A 5,360-nucleotide genomic window follows, 5' to 3' on the forward strand; every position below is an offset into this window, starting at 1 on the left:
CCCGCTGTCCATGTCGCCGACAAAGATGTTAAACAGTGCCGGTCCCAGTACCGACCCCTGAGGAAGGCCACTCGTCACTGGTCTCCACTTGGACATTGAGCCATTGACCACAACTCTTTGAGTGCAACCATCCAGCCAATTCCTTATCCACCGAGTGGTCCATCTGTCAAATCCTTGCCTCTCCAATTTAGAGACAAGGATGTCATGTGGGGCAGTGTCAAATGCTTTGCTCAAGCCCAGGTAGATGACGTCTGTCACTTTTCCCTTGTCCACCAATGCTGTAACCCCATCATAGAAGGCCACCAAAGTTGTCAGGCATGATTTTCCCTTAGTGAAGCCATGTTGGCCATCACCAATCACCATGTGCCTGAACATAGTTTCCAGGACAATATGCTCCATGTTCTTGGGGGTTATGTTTCCCCTTTTCCAGTCAGTGGGAACTTCACTGGACTGCCACGACTTCTCAAATATGATGGAGAGTGGCTTAGCCAGTTCATCTGCCAGTTCCCTCTACTAGCCCCTCCTTGTTGGTGAGAACAAGGTCCAACATGGCACCTCTCCCCGTTTGCTTCTCTATCACTTGGAGGAGGATGTTGTCATCAACACATTCCAGGAACTTCCTGGATCACTTGTGCCCTGCTGCGTTGCCCCTCCAACAGATGTCAGGGTGGTTGAAGTGCCCCATAAGGACCAGGGCTTGTGAACATGAGATTGCTCCCATCTGTCTATAGAGGGCCTCATCCGCTCCGTCTCCCTCATCAGGTGGCCTGTAGCAGACCCCCACTATGATGTCCCCTGCCCCAGTGCTCCCTTCAGTTCTGACCCATAAGCTCTTGGTCAGCTCCTCATCCATCCCCAGGTGGAGCTCCATGCACTCCAGCTGGTCATTGACATAGAGGGCAACACCTTCCTGGTCTTCCCTGCCTGTCCTTCCTAAAGAGCCTGTATCCTTCCATTCCAACACTCCAGTCATAGGAGCCATCCCACCACATCTCCGTAATGCCAATAAGGTCACAGCCCTGCAGGCCTGCACACGTCTCCAACTCCAACCTAGGCATGTCATCCCACAATTTGTCACAGGCAAGCCTGATATTATGATGCTCGCCCTTCAAGCCTAGTTTAAAACTCTGTCAACGAGCCCCGCTAGCTCGTGGTCAAAATAGCCATGTGCTGGATCCACGGGCAGCAGGGAAATACCTGCCTCAGACAGCCTTTTGCCCTTTCTTAAATATGTATTCACAGGGGCGCCACCAGTTTCGCTGAGCTGCTCAGCTGTGGCCTGCGGTGAGCCCGGTGCCTAGCTCACTGGAACCAGCTACATCTGGCAGAGGGCAGACCCTGGCCTCTTCTCACAGAGGCCACCCCTGCAGGTCACACACTGGAGCGAAGATGACACTCTCAGCAGGAGAGGACTGATTTCTTGGGGTGCCCCGATAGCCAATGCGCTGGCCCGTAGGGAGGAGGAGGAGGTACAGAGATTTTCTTCAAAGTTTTGGAGCCAAGGCGACACTCTCTCCACAGTTCGTGTGTCTATATCCGGGCAATACATTGCTGCCAAGCTGTTAGACTAGGACGCTGGGGCACTTTGAATCACCTTCCTCCACGTGGCGCGCGTGCACAGGACATCCTCCGAATCTTTGGAGACCTCCTCATCATCTAGATCGCTATGGATGACTCCCAGCACTGCTAATTCTCTCAGGTACTGGATGCCTTCATCTGCGGTAGTCCACTTTCCTGGGGACTTCGCAAGATCTTCCTTCAACGGATATCTCGCCCTCACACTTGAGAGGAGCCGTCTCCAGAGACTGCAAATTGCTGCCTCTTTTCCAATTCCTCTCTCAGTTCCCTGGTTTCTAGCAAGGGATCCCAGCTGTTGGGCTTCCCTACCTTCCAGTTGCTGACTGTCAGCCCCATTATCCCAGGAGCGGAGCAGCCAGGCAGCCATCCGCTCACCTGGCTGGCGGCTGTAATCTTTCCGCATATCTCGAAGTTCTGATGAGGTCAGGGACCGGGTAGTTTCTGCTTCCTGTCTGATTTCTCTCACTCCTTCCTCCCGCTTCTTTGCTGAAGGACCAGCTTCCTGATCAAACCTTTCCTCCTCTCCTTCCTCCTCCCTTACTAATCAACGATATGGACCCGTCGACCTCCTGGTCCACTGTTTCTTCTTTACTACTGGGGCAATTACCGTAGCTGCTGTTTGGGTCCCTATCTCAACCAGGGCGTGCTCAGATGCAGTTTGGGTCCCGGCCTCGACCACAGTCCTCTGAGAGTACTGCACTGTGGCTCGATAGGCACAGGCCAGGCCCCAGCACAGTGCTAGAAGCTGTCGGTTTTCATTGGGGTAGGCAAGGCACCCTTCTATCAGGTGGCGCGTCACTTTGCCAGGGTTGCTTGCCTGTTCAGGTGTCACGTCCCAGGTTATGGGAGGTGATAGCCATCCTAGGCACCTGCCCAAATCCTTCCACACACCCTGCCACCCAGGGACCGGCCGCCTCAGGGCACGTTTCAGTATCGCCTCACCCAAAAGTTGTCTTCTCTTAAACCAGGACGAGACCGAATTCCACAAAACACATAATAGGCCAACGGTATTAATTAGTAATATTAAACAGCTCACGTAAGGGTGAACAAGGACCTTGGGAGCCTGCATATTAAAACCCATCCACATCCATCCCAGGTAGGGGGGAGAGAGATGTATTCCCCCATCGTCTCCACAAGATAGCTCCCCCAGCACAGCAATAACAAGAAATGCCAGGGCAAGGCACATAACCATTGCTTGTGCTAGCATGCTCCCAAGCTCCTTCATCCTCCCCACAAAATAGCTCCCCCCTCCAGCACAGTAAGACCATCAATGCCAGGGCAAAGCACAGAGCCATTATTTGTATTAGCATGTTCCTAAGCACTGCAGCTAACAAACTCCGTGACCCACATAGGAGCTCGCCACTTAATAACTACTATAGCTATAGCACGCTTAATACAAAACTGCTGTTGTCGAGCCCCACCTTGGGCGCCAAAATGACTGTGGTGGTTTAACCTTGGCTGGATGGCTCAGCAGGACAGGGAGGGGAGAAAAATAAGATGGAAAACACAACTCCAAACTCGCGGGTCAAGAGAAAGGCAGGTTAATACAGCGGAAGCAAAAGGCCACGCGCAGAAGCAAAACAAAACCAAATGATTATCCTCTACTTCCCATCAGCAGGCGATGTCCGGCCACTTCCCGGGAAGCAGGGCTTCAGCACGCGTAGCGGTGGCTCCGCAAGACAAACGTCGTAAAAAAGAACGAACGACCCCCTGCTTCCTCCCCCTATCTGCCAGCTTCTTATTGCTGAGCAGACGTCATATGGTATGGAATATCCCTTTGGTCAGTTTGGGTCAGCTGTCCTGGCTGTGTCCCCTCCCAAGATCTTGCCCACCCCCAGCCTACTGCTGAGTGGGGGGAGAAATGTTGGAGAGACGGCCTCGATGTGTGCCAGCACTGCTCAGTAATAGCCAAAACACTGGTGTGTTATCAGCACCTTGCTAGCTACCAAGACACAGCACAGCACTAGGAGGGCTGCTATGGGGAGAAGTAACTCCATCTCAGCCAGACCCATGACAATCTCCACCCCTTATGCCATACCATTTGCGTCATGCTCAAGTCCCGCATGCTTTAATACGTGTATACATATCTTATAACCACTCCATTGTATTTAGCTCTCATTAACCACTATCCCCAGTCCTTTAACAGATAGATGTTACTCTCCCGTTCCATGGGCTTCCTCCGCTCCTCCAGATGTTCACTAACAGCCTATGACTTGGGCCCAATCCGTCAGGATGGGTGTTCAGGACAGGAGAAGCAGTATGTTCAATTGTCGGGCACCAACACCGGCTTGCTTTGGGTCATTGTTGCACTCGTCTGGCTCCTTGCAAAACTCACTCTTTGTCCGTTCAGGTCATTCCTGCTACGTTACTTCCTACAACACGCAACACACAACACACGTTATAGATTATTTTTCCCCCAACGTTAAATCTCCTTGAGGCACACACCGGGTCTCCCCATCCTTCCGCATCACCCACCAAGCACACCCAGGTCCTTGAGCAAAGACAATCCCAGGAATGGGTTTGCCTTTTCCCATGGGGGGAGCAATCCACACCGCCTTCCCCCGCCACTTCCCCACGTGCACTTACGGGGACCTTATCTCCTCCCACAGTACGTAGGGGTTTTGTTTGGGCAGGACCAGGACGGTTAGCAGATCCTCTGGTGTTAACCAGCCAAGTGGCTTCTGCTAAATTCATATCCCAGTGCTTCCATGCCCCATGGCCCAATACCCTCAACATAGACTTTAACAGTCCATTATATCTCTCAGTCTTTCCAGAGGCTTGTGGGTGATAGGCGATGCGATACACCCACTCAATGCCGTGTTTCTTTGCCCAGGAGCTTATGAGGTTATTTCCAAAATGAGTCTCGTTGTCCAATTCAATCCTTTCTGGGGTACCGTGTCGCCATAACATTTGCCTTTCAAGGCCTAGGATGGTGTTTCGGGCAGTGGCATGGTTTACAGGAAATGTCTCTAGCCACCCAGTAGCTGCTTCCACCACGGTAAGTATGTAGCACTTGCCTTGGCGCCTTCGTGGCAGTGCCCAATATAGTCAAGTTGCTAGGCCTCGCCATATCGAAAACCCAGCCACCGCCCTCTGTTCCAGGGAGATTTTACTCGTGTCGCTCGCTTGATTGCAGCACACATTTCACATTCATGAATGACCTGTGTGATGGCCTCCATGGTCAGGTCCACCCCTCGATCACGAGCCCATCTGTATGTTGCATCTCTCCCTAGATGTCCTGATGTTTCATGGGCCCATCCAGCTACAAATAGCTCACCCTTACGCTCCCAGTCCAGGCCCACCTGAGCTACTTCAATTTTGGCAGCCTCGTCTACCTGTTCATTGTTTTGATGTTCTTCAGCGGCACGGCTTTCGGATATGCGAGCGTCTGCGTGACGTACCTTTAGAGGCACGTTTTCCACCCGGGCAGCGATGTCCTGCCACAACTCAGCAGCCCAGATGGGTTCACCCCTGCGCTGCCGCTTGGTCTTCTTCCACTGCTGTATCCACCCCCATAGGGTGTTAGCCACCATCCATGAGTCAGCATAGAGATAGAGTACCGGCCACTTTTCTCGTTCAGCAATCTTTAGGGCTAGCTGAACGGCTTTCACTTCTGCAAACTGACTTGACTCACCTTCTCCTTCAGTGGCCTCAACAACTTGTCGTGTGGCGCTCCACACAGCAGCTTTCCGCTTCCGATGGTTTCCTACAACACGACAGGATCCATCAGTAAACAGAGCATAACGCCTTTCATCTTCTGGTAACTCGTTACATGGCGGTGC

This window comes from Balearica regulorum, chromosome W (genome assembly GCF_011004875.1).
Source record: "Balearica regulorum gibbericeps isolate bBalReg1 chromosome W, bBalReg1.pri, whole genome shotgun sequence".
NCBI lineage: Eukaryota > Metazoa > Chordata > Aves > Gruiformes > Gruidae > Balearica > Balearica regulorum.